The sequence below is a fragment of the Pelodiscus sinensis genome, chromosome 2 (genome assembly GCF_052426305.1).
Source record: "Pelodiscus sinensis isolate ZL-2025 chromosome 2, ASM5242630v1, whole genome shotgun sequence".
Lineage (NCBI taxonomy): Eukaryota > Metazoa > Chordata > Testudines > Trionychidae > Pelodiscus > Pelodiscus sinensis.
In genome coordinates this window covers 83,406,740-83,417,956 of record NC_143053.1, presented here as the reverse complement: position 1 = coordinate 83,417,956, position 11,217 = coordinate 83,406,740, and positions in this window count along the sequence as shown.

The following is an 11,217-nucleotide window of genomic DNA, read 5'->3' as shown; positions in this document are numbered from 1 at the left end:
TAATCAGGAAGGTGAAGCCGCTTTGTCGACATGAGAGTATAGATGCAAAGGACAATGTAGATGCAGTAACGCCTTCTGTCAACAGAACTCTGTTGACAAAAAGCGTTATTCCTCATAGAATGAGGTTTACTGCTGTCGACAAAACTGCCGAGTTCTGTCAACGTTATGTCGACAGAACTTGGCAGTAGTGTAAACGCAGGAATAGTTTTGTCGACAAAAGGCCACTTTTGTCGACAAAACCCTGTAGTCTAGACACACCCCCATTTCACACGGGAACACTGTTAGCTGTTCCCCTTTGTTAGGGTGTGAGGGGAAGGTGCAGAGTTCACTGCATTCTTCACTCTGGCTGGGGAGCACAGGGAGCAGACGAACCTGGACCTGCCCCAGTCAGGAGACATGCACCACTCCCCTGACTGTGCCCCTGAAGCTGCAGTGTCCATTCAGAGATGCCTTTCCTGGCCCCAAGGTGTTGTGGTGAGAGAGGGCTGGGATAGTTCTCTTTGCCCGGCACAGCTTGCATACTAAACCTCTCATCCTCAGCCCCACCTAAGAGCAATGATCCAAATGAAGCATTCATATTTTCCTTTTATTAAAAAAAAAAAAAGTTAAGGACCAAAGGAATGCTGGGTAAATCTAGTAATAAATAATTTAAAATAACCATTTTCTAAGCTTTAGCCTTTCAAAAAATGTCTATCAACCTGACCTCAGTGGTATATTAAAAGTATTCCTACTTCTATGACCATTTCTAAAATTTGTAATTTCTTAGCATCTCAAAAATTGTAATTATTAACATTTTATTATTAGGAGGAACAATGTAAAATAAAATGGTAATAATAAATATATGGAAAGATATATTAGTAAGGCTGTAATCTGTACAAAATGCTATAGATATGAGTGTCTGTCAGCTTTTATATTTAACAATGTGCACTTCTGGTTTGATCAGCTACACAAGATGTTAGCTTACTATTGAGGAACAATTGCTTATTAAGATTTTAACTTAAAAAGTATCTGTGAAAATTTCTGTGAGTAAAATTACTGATTAGGCCTTTTAATAATTTACAAGCATGATGGGGTAATGATAAGCTTTGAGAGAAATTCTCATGGAAAACTATGTTTGAAAAGAATAATAATATGCTGATACTAAGGGTATGGTAACCCCTCCATAATTTTCCCACTAAATAAAACATAAAGGCTATATAAATGATTAATCTAAGGCAGGGGTGTCTTGTCTGGATCTGGCCCATGAGGCTCAGGGCTCTCTCTCAGTATTGGGGAGCTGTTTTGGTGTTCCAGCCATCCCCCCATAGGGCTGGAGCATACAAAATATACTAGCCTGGGCCCCTTTACACTGTGGTGTGCAAGGGGAATGTGGGGACTGTCTTTCTCCTTCTCAGTCAGGGGCCATGTCAGTGAGAGTTTGGTTGGGTTTTTTTTGCTTCTCACTTGTGTGGAGCCCCCGACCCAAAAAAGGTTCCCCACCCCTGAGCTAAAGAATAAGATACCATTCAGACCAAACTTTGGACAAGGTGGGACACTGTCCTCTATTATCCAAGTAAAGCTGGCTTAACGGTTAATTGTGTAAATGACTACATGTTAATATCCTTACAAAAAACAGTTAATTTTTGAATATTTCTTTTGTTCTGTCAGACTGTGTGACTAAACGAGGGGTTATCAACTCTGGTCCTCAGGGATCTGCAACTATCTAGGATTTTTCCAACCATCAAATAATTGTTTTTAATTAAAATCCACTGGTTTACACAGCATATTGAATTTTCATGTGACTTAAATTTAGTATGAATTAGGACATTTAAGTGTTTCATATGCAATATTAAGCCATGTACATTTTAAAACAAATGATTAAGTGCTGATTCAATTAAAAATTTGGACTATTGGCTGTCACTAAAGACCAAAGATCAGAGTCCTTATCTTAAAGCAATAACCTAGCACCCCTCGGAAGGTCTTGCTCTTTGGTCTTGAATCTCACTCTGCTTAAGGACAGTCAATCTGGATCTCCACATGCTGTGTAAGCCTTTTTAAAAATAAGAATTTATTACATTTGCAGCAATATACAATGGCATATAAAGAGTTGGGCTGCACACAGTCCCTTAGGGTGTGTTTAGACTGTGTGTACATTTAATCAGGATATTGCTACATTAGCCATCAAATTTTGAAATGAAATAAGTCAAAAAAATGATGGTTCTGCTGTAGAAACTGCTTACAGACAGGAAGGGAGGAGTTTGCGCCAAGCTGTTACAAACCCCAGCAGCAAATACAATTATCTCTTCTAAATGACACTGACTAATCCAAATTCTACCACATAGCACAACACTAGTCAAGTAGGAATAAAAGATCCTCCGGAAAAGGGTTTATTTTCCAGAGAATCACGTCTAGACTGGCGCTTTTCTCCGGCTTATCCCCAAGCTGGAAAAAAGCGGCAGCCATGTAAATGCACATGCCGCGGGGGATATTTAAATCCCCCGCGGATTTGCAATTCTGACTGGTCTAATCTGCATCCCTTTTCCGGAAAAGGGGTGCAGCGTAGACACAGCCTATCTGAAACAAGCAAGTAGCTCTCATGTAACTGAGGGCACAGTCTGACCCTGTCAATTCCTAAGGCTTTCAGTAGTAAAATGAACATACAGGCACCTCACCCACACAGATAAAGGAGGATCTGACTGTACAAGGTTCACAGAATTGCTGCTCAGGGCCGTATCAAGGGTGAGGCAAGTGAGGCACTTGCCTTAGGCGCATAGCTGAGGAGGCGCAGAAAAATAATACAGAAAACTAATTATTTTAAGACAGCTACTTATTTTAACATAAGAACATAAGAACGGCCGTACTGAGTCAGACCAAAGGTCCATCTAACCCAGTATCCTGTCTGCCAACAGTGGCCAGCACTAGGTGCCCCAGAGAGGGTGGATCGAAGACAGTGATCAAGCAATTTGTCTCCTGCCATCCTTCTCCAGCCTCTGACAAACAGAGGCCAGGGACACCAGTTCTATCTCCTGGCTAATAGCCTTTTATGGACCTAACCTCTATGAAATTATCTAGCTTCTCTTTAAACTCTGTTATAGTCCTAGCCTTCACAGCCTCCTCTGGCAAGGAATTCCACAGGTTGACTACATGCTGTGTGAAGAACTTTCTTTTATTAGTTTTATACCTGTTTTTAAAAAATTTAAGACAGCGCTGCTTCCCTCCCGCACCCATTAGCATCGGCCAGCCCACAGTTTACATGTTAGGCTGCACATTGCCGCTCCGCGATCCAACAGTCACCAGCCCTGGCAGCCACCCAGCGCGTCAGATGCTTCCAAGTGGCACAGGAGTCTGGGCACCGGCTCAGCCGTGCCAAGTGCCACCTTAAGGTACCCTAGTACAGTTCCCAGGTGCGGGGCCAGAGGAGAAGGGGCTCATATTGCCCTACACAGGAGCAGAAGTGCAGGGGATGAGGTGGGGGTGTCAGGCTGGGAGCCAGGACTCCTGGGTCTTGTTTCACCTCTGTCAGGAGAGTGGCTCTAGGTCTTAGGGGTATGTGATTAGAGATGGGGGTCTAGGAGTTACGATCCCTGGGTTCTATGAGTCGTGGTAGCGAATAATATTAATTTCAGTGCAATTATTGATAAGTTTGCCTCAATAAAAGCATTCAAAGTACAATTATAAACAAATACCTAATAGTACTTGACATGGTGATATTTTATAATTATATGTATATATGTATTAATTGATTGTTTATGCAGATCTCATAACTATAATAAATAAACGTATTATTATTATTTATGTATTTTCCCTTTTTCTACGAAATAACTACTATGAATATATACACATGAGGGGGCGCAATTTTATATTCTTGCCTCCGGTGCAAAATTAGCTAGTTATAGCACCGTTGCTCCTCATTATCCTCTCAGAGTCATATTGCTTCTTTCCTTCTTTTATGCTTCACTGTACTTGTCCTAGCTGAGGGGAGCATGGTGCACCAGGTTAGTTCTTTCTTCTGATTAAGAATTTATGAATTTACACAAACAAATAAATGAATTGAAAATCCATGTGTAAAAAAATCCGTGTGTAAAAAAATCCCTAAACCAATACCAGTTTTTGGAACAATGCAGTGATATATGGCATATGCCAGAAGAAACTACAACCAACATGTCTGAAATTTGAAACTAGAAAACTTTCTTGGGTTGGGCATATTGGCTGGAAAATCAAATCAGGTTACACCCTGAGACTGACATTACAGAGTTGCAAATAACTTGAAAACAGTATTTTAAAAAAAAATTCCACTCTCTTGGTTATGCTTTGTTGCATTATCAAAGTTCCTTCCTTGTTTCCTCCAAACTGATACATATATATAATTGTACAGGCCATTGTGTTAACAAAGCCAGTCTATTCTCCTATTAGCATGTATATTTACACATCAAAAGCTATGTACGGGACACAACTTAATTAGCCTCATTCACACAGGTCCTACAATTGGCAGGTACTTCTGTTGTTATATATATAATCTTGGTTTCTGTTATTTCCACTCAAATTCATCTGATGCAGTGGGTTTTACCCATGAAAGCTCATGATTCTATATATTTTGGTTTCTAATGTGTCACAGGGCTGCTCGTGTGTAATTTATATCAGTCATAACCAGCAGGTGGAGCACTTCACTTGTTTTAAATAAGATTAGAGAAAATATGTATCCAGGCATAGGAATTAGCACAATCTACATTGTTTGATTAAACCTAAACCGATATTGGGCTAAATCCTAAAGGAAAGGATAACACAGAAATGGTGCTACAGAAACCCTACAGGTCAAGGTTGGTTTAAGGGTTGGGATATAGAACACACTTAAACAATTCAAGTGATTAAGTATAATCACTGTAAGCACAGTTATTTGTCATGATGTTTCTATCCATGTATTGAACAATTTTCTAGATGGTGTAAGACCCCTTTTACTACAGTAGCCTTCTTCACTCTTCTTCAATGTTGATAGTTCCCTGTTTTCTGGTTCCAGGAATTTTAGACATAAAACTTTACTATCTCTAATTGTGGCAGATTTTTGTTTGAGAATTCTGTCTTTGTGACTACAGTTGTGTGATACTTACATAACAAATGCTGAAACTTGAAACAATATGGCTGATTTCATTATTCACCTGTATGCTCATTGGTGCAGGGCTCAAGTCTTCATCTGTGTATGGAGAGCACTTCACACATTTGCATGTTACCACAATCTAAATAACAAATTATTATTATGAATAATAGCTATAATTATCTTCTCATAACCAAAGTAGTCCCATTGACTTCAATGGGAGTATCCAGGTGAATAGGGTGAGCATGATTTTGTCAGCTGACCAGGATGATGGTGATCTAGTGTAATGGCCAGAGAGGGTACCAGGCCTAGTGGCTGGGGTCAGAACCATAATGAGTCATCAGGAGCTAAATCCAAGGCTCTAACTGGAAGGCAGAAACTTTTACCAGAGCCAAAAGTTGAACTTACAGTAATCACTCATCCCAAATTGCATGGGACAGTCCAGAAATGCAGAGCTCAAGTCCCAGGCCTGGGCTGAATGACTCCAAGATAGTATTTGTCCTGGATTTCCTGTAGAGCTGCTCCATGCAAGCATAAAGCTCAGGGGAGACAATGGGGTGGGAGATGCTAAGGCGGGAACTAGCCCTCCCTTGCCACAAGGCCCACCCTCTGCTTCTCTCCCCATGAGGCTCCACCTCTCTGTCCAGTCCAGAATTTGGAGCCAGGCAGTAGTAAGAGTTACCCAAGGATCCTCTGTGAGGAGACCCTGACACTCCACCTGTCCTAGTGGCACACATGGAGGAGGGACAGACTGGGAGCTGCTCTTGGACACCTCAACCCCATTACCCATGGCAGGTGGAGAGACCTGGGGCTTCTGGGCAGCTCTTACCATGGTCTGGCTCCAGTTTCTGGCCTGGCGAGGGGGATGAGGCTTTAAGGGAAAGAGGAGGAGCAAGGGGCATGGAATTAGGGGGGATGAAGAGGATCAGGGCTTGAGGTCTAGAGGGAGAGGAGAAACAGGAAGTGTGGCCACTGTGGGTGCTCCTGCATACTTACTGCTTTTGTCTTTTGAAAAGATGGTCACCCAAGACCTTAGTCAGGAGCCAGAATCATGGGTCAAAATGTATGAGCTCTTATCAATTTAGTATTTGATTCCATTGCCAAATATTGAAGGGAGGATGATTTTTTCACTGATGAGCTAGAGGGAAGTTGGTTTTAAAGAGCCTTTGTAAAGAAGGTTGGCTTTTGTGTCGTTTAAAAGAAAACCTCACCATCCACTAACGTTTAAAAAATAGCAACAAAAGTAAGTCTCTGGTCCTTTTCGTTGAAGAAGCAGCCTTGAGAGCAGAAACCATTGCAAACAGATTGATAAGATTAAAAAATATGTGCAATTCAAATCAACTTCTGCTGTAGGCTGGGTAATGATATATTCCATGGCACCTGTACTTTAACTCTTTCCATAATGCTGGTCCTATGCATAGTGAGATGGCAATGACAGACAGAATTTGATTACAAATTGTGAAAGAAGTGGATTTTTTTAACCATTCACAAATGCTAAAGATAAAATATTAGCTCTCTTTCCATATGTAGATATTTTTGGGTTACTGCAAGGGTAACTCCAATCTTGTATAAGTTCCCATTCCTTCACGGCCTCAAGGGGCACATGGAGGATGTATCATGTAGTCCTCACCCTCCTTTCACTCACACAAGCTATCTTGAGCAAGATAACAAGAGATGGGACCAACCTTTACTGTATGAGAGCCTGCCATCTGGCTATCTCCCATCAGTGCCTGCTTGCCCAGTTCCAGTCAAGTCTACAGTGCTGGTAATGGAAAGAATGTTGGATTGAACTCCTATTTTCCTTGAGGAGACTTCCAACCTGGAAGGATTAGTCTTCCTACCTCTCATCAGTCAGGTGATACTCTGCCTTAGGAACAGAACAGGAACCATCTCCCATTTAATCACCCAGCCCACCAATCAGCCACCTCGCAGCCAGACACTGCAGGATCATTTGCCTCACTGCTGCCTGAGTTGCCGGACACTTCCATGGCTTGCCAAAATCTGCCAGATGTTCACTTAGAAGATAGTTATGGAGGTTCTGGTACAGTTGCCAACTTGGTGATATTTAAAAAACGGATACTTTAGTGTGACGGGGCCTGCTAACCCCGCACTGAACAAGGGGGAGGGGAGCCCACCTATTGGGTGGAATATGCCCCTCCCCTGCAGCCCTGCTGGGCATGGCCCCAGTGCAGCCCTGGTATAAAAGCCTGCAGAGCAGTCCAGTTGGGACTGACCTCCAGAGGAGAAGGAGCTACTGCCCAGCCACCAGAGCTACAACCGCAGCAGCTGGAGCGAGAGGCATCAGACCGGCTGACCCGCCACTACCATCCCCGGGCCGAGCTCGACTGTACCACCGGCTACGACATGCAGCGCCCCCTAGACACGGTCGCTACTCCACCAGACGCCAGGTCGGCCAATGCCGCTACTGCTGCCAGCCCCACATCTACAGGTGGGCTCTCCACCGGCCAGGGGGATGGGGTAGGAAGCAACCCAGGGCAGGGAGCAGGAAAAGCCCCAGCGGGCTTGGCGCGTTTCAGGGAGAACTCCCTGCCGAGCCAGTGGTGGGAACCACCCACCACTGATATGGCTCTGGGTTGGGGCCCAGTGGAGAGGGCGGACCCGGGCCCCCTTACCCTCTCTTCCCGGATCCCAGATTAGGAGCGGATAACGTGAGAGACTCGGCCTCCGGGCCTGTTTATAAAGGACTAGGCCTCAGGGCCTGTGCATGAGAGACTTGGCCTCCGGGCCTGTTTGGGAAAGACTAGGCCTCAGGGACTGTGGGTGGAGGTCTCAACCCCAGGGTTGAACGGTGTGGGACTCGGTACCCCACCACATCTAGCAAAGAGTGCCAGAAACTCCCTTGCCCCGTTTTCCCTCCCCACAAAGCCCCATGCCTACTCTACCTATACCCCCAAAGCCCTGCTCTTTCCCCACCTCTTCCTCCAACCTCTGTCCCTGCCCTGCCTCTTCACCCATAGTCTTTTGCCCTTGTCCATTTCTCTTCTCTTTTCTCCCAGTTGTTCACTGCTTTCCCAGCCTTACCCAACCCAGTTCAGGAAGGACTTGCCTGCAGAGTTGGGGTTGGGAGCTGCAGCAGCCTAACAAAGGAAGGAGGCAGCCTTAGCTAAGTAGTGCCTCATCATTAGCAGGTGATGAGCTTTCCTGCCTCCCGTGTTTGTGGTAATTAGACATTGTTAGACATTGAGGCTGTGTCCAGACTCCATGCCTCCGTCGACGGAGGCATGTAGATTAGCCAGATCGGAAGAGGGAAATGAAGCCGCGATTAAAATAATCGCGGCTTCATTTAAATTTAAATAGCTGCCCCGATCTGCCGATCAGCTGTTTGTCGGCAGATCGGGAGAGTCTGGACGCGATGCCCCGACAAAGAAGCCTTTCTTCATCGACACAGGTAAACCTCGTGAAACCAGGTTTACCTGTGTCGATGAAGAAAGGCTTCTTTGTCGGGGCATCGCGTCCAGACTCTCCCGATCTGCCGACAAACAGCTGATCGGCAGATCGGGGCAGCCATTTAAATTTAAATGAAGCCGCGATTATTTTAATCGCGGCTTCATTTCCCTCTTCCGATCTGGCTAATCTACATGCCTCCGTCGACGGAGGCATGGAGTCTGGACACAGCCTGAGTGTCCAGTCAATAGATCTGACTGGACACTGTCAGGTCCCCTTTTTGTCCAGACTCTCCTATAAAAAAACAGATACCTGGCAATCCTAGCTTTGGGGCTGAAGGATGGTAGTTGAATGGGCTGGGTGGGTTTTGGAGGTAGGAGATAATAGATTCAGGACTTTTTTTGGACCGGGGGGAAGGAGTATGGTATTGGGAGATTTTTCTCAGAGGGGGGACATTTTTTGTACAAGCACCTTGTTAAAATGTTAGCAGCAGAGCACTGAATTGTAATTTTGATTTTATTAATAAGGTGATATGTACTAGGGAGGTGAATGGTTAATGTGGTGCAGTATGGTGGGCCTTGCACAGCTGAAGCAGCCCCACCTATGACAGGGACCACTTCAACCTGGCTGGCTGCCCCGCTTAAGTGGTTAACTGGTTAAACATAACAATAGTTAATTCACTGGCTCTTTAGGAGGGATATGAAGAAGGAAAAAGGTAATGCTGGGGACAGCATTTCACAGGAAGCATGGAAGAAAGCAAAAACATAGGTGCTGGAAGTAGGGTTCTGGGGATGCTATCATACATGTAGCTTGTACTACAAGCAAGTTTTGTTCTGCAGCTTCTAACCTAGGCACAAGACAGTGCCTTCTAACTCTGAGATGGCCAAATGCATACTCATCTATCATTCTGCATAGTGCCTCAGTCCTAAAAATAGAAGTGCTGGAACTCACTTCTCAGTTGGAGCCCTGCTGAGACTGGTCTGGATTGACTTGATCAAAGGCAGTAAAAGGGGCAGGTCAGTGAAAGCTCCCATGCATTTTCAGGAAGACAGGCATGCCTACAGCACTGACACTAGGTAAGGCAGGAAACATGAGGACATACTGAGTCAAGGAAGCTCTGAGATGTGCCACAATTGGCTCCTACCCCTTGGTGTCAGAGCAAAATACAGCCCATAGAAAGGAGGGACAGGTACCACCAGCTCTGTGGGCCCCCAGCACCTCTGCTCCCTCTGTGGGAGGCTTCGGCATACAGGTTTGAACCTCTTCCCTGCTGCTGCCCTATCCAGGACACAGATTCTGGGGAAGTGCCAGGTTTCCCCTCCAAGCCCACAACATTGGAATGTCAGCAGGGAGTCTCCCAGTAAGTGGGGATGTGGGCAGCTCAGCACACTACCTCCTGCATAGGCCGTGGATTCCTGGATGCAGGGCAGTCCTGTTCTGTTTTGTGTATGGTTGAGAAGGGAGATGGTAGCTGCTGAGCCTCCCCTCAGTGCCAGCCTGTGGGTGAGGTCTGTGCTCCCTACTCCTCCTATTAATTGCACCACTGTGAGAAATACTGAAACACCATTCCAGCTCTCAAAAAGAGCTCCAGAATGTCATTCCAGAGCATTCCAGCACCACTCCACTGCTAACTCAGGGTATGTCTACACAGCATTTCAAAGGGGCAGCACACATGATTAATCACGATTAAATTTTTTAATCGTGCAATTATTCACAATTTTTTAAATCACTTGACAGCCCTAATTTTAACCTCTCCAAGAAATTAGCCAAGATGAAGCTTTAATTAAGGAAACCACGGAATGTGAAAATAGGCTTATGAACTATTCATTTTAGCCTCTTCCTTTTAGTTAACTGTTATGTTGGCCTCTATCCAGAGCTAAAGTGATGCTTAGCTAAGGAAACCTAGTTGCAAGTACAAATACAGTAACAATGGCTAAGCTTCAAAGAGCTGCCATTAGGTGACAAATGGGGGACAGATGGGGGTTCACATTTGAGCCATCTGATAGAAAATAAAACATGTATGTGATTATCAAATTTTTCCTCTCCTTTTTTTGCCTGTGACTATAAATAGTGAAAAAAAATTCACATGCCATGTTTCTCACATAGGCTGCATATATTTCTCTTTCTTGAATTGTTTGCATTAGAATTCAATATCATTCTTAATATAACACAAACAAGTTCCACTTTAACATTTTTTTAAAAACTTTGTTCTATATTTTATTAAGTGCTACTTGTCCTAGTCATTGGTCTAATTACTCTGTATTAAAAAATTATACTGTTAGCTGTAAATGTTTTCAATTGAACTAATCTTAACTGTGTCTAGTTACAGACAATATATCTGAAAAAATATCTTTTTACCATCATTAATTGTCAGGTTTAAAATGTAGTGAGTCATTTTCATGAATATCTTCTGTGATAAAGAGACTGTGTTCTAGTTATGCTGTTAGGTATTCTGGGATTGTGTGAATGCATGCCTATCAACACAGAACAGATTCCTCTGTGTGTAATTCCCTGGAACTAAATTACTGGTGCAGCTCTCTCTCATGTGCAGATTGCAAAGTTTTGAGGAACTGATAGACTAAACAGTACAATAGTGAGAAATAATTAGTTTTGATAGAATTATATTTTTATCATTTTCATCAATAATATCACATCATTTAAGCACTTTTCAGATTTGTATCAATTTAAATGTTTACAGTTGCATGACATTATGAGTTTTAAGTATTTTTTCAGTTTTTATCTAT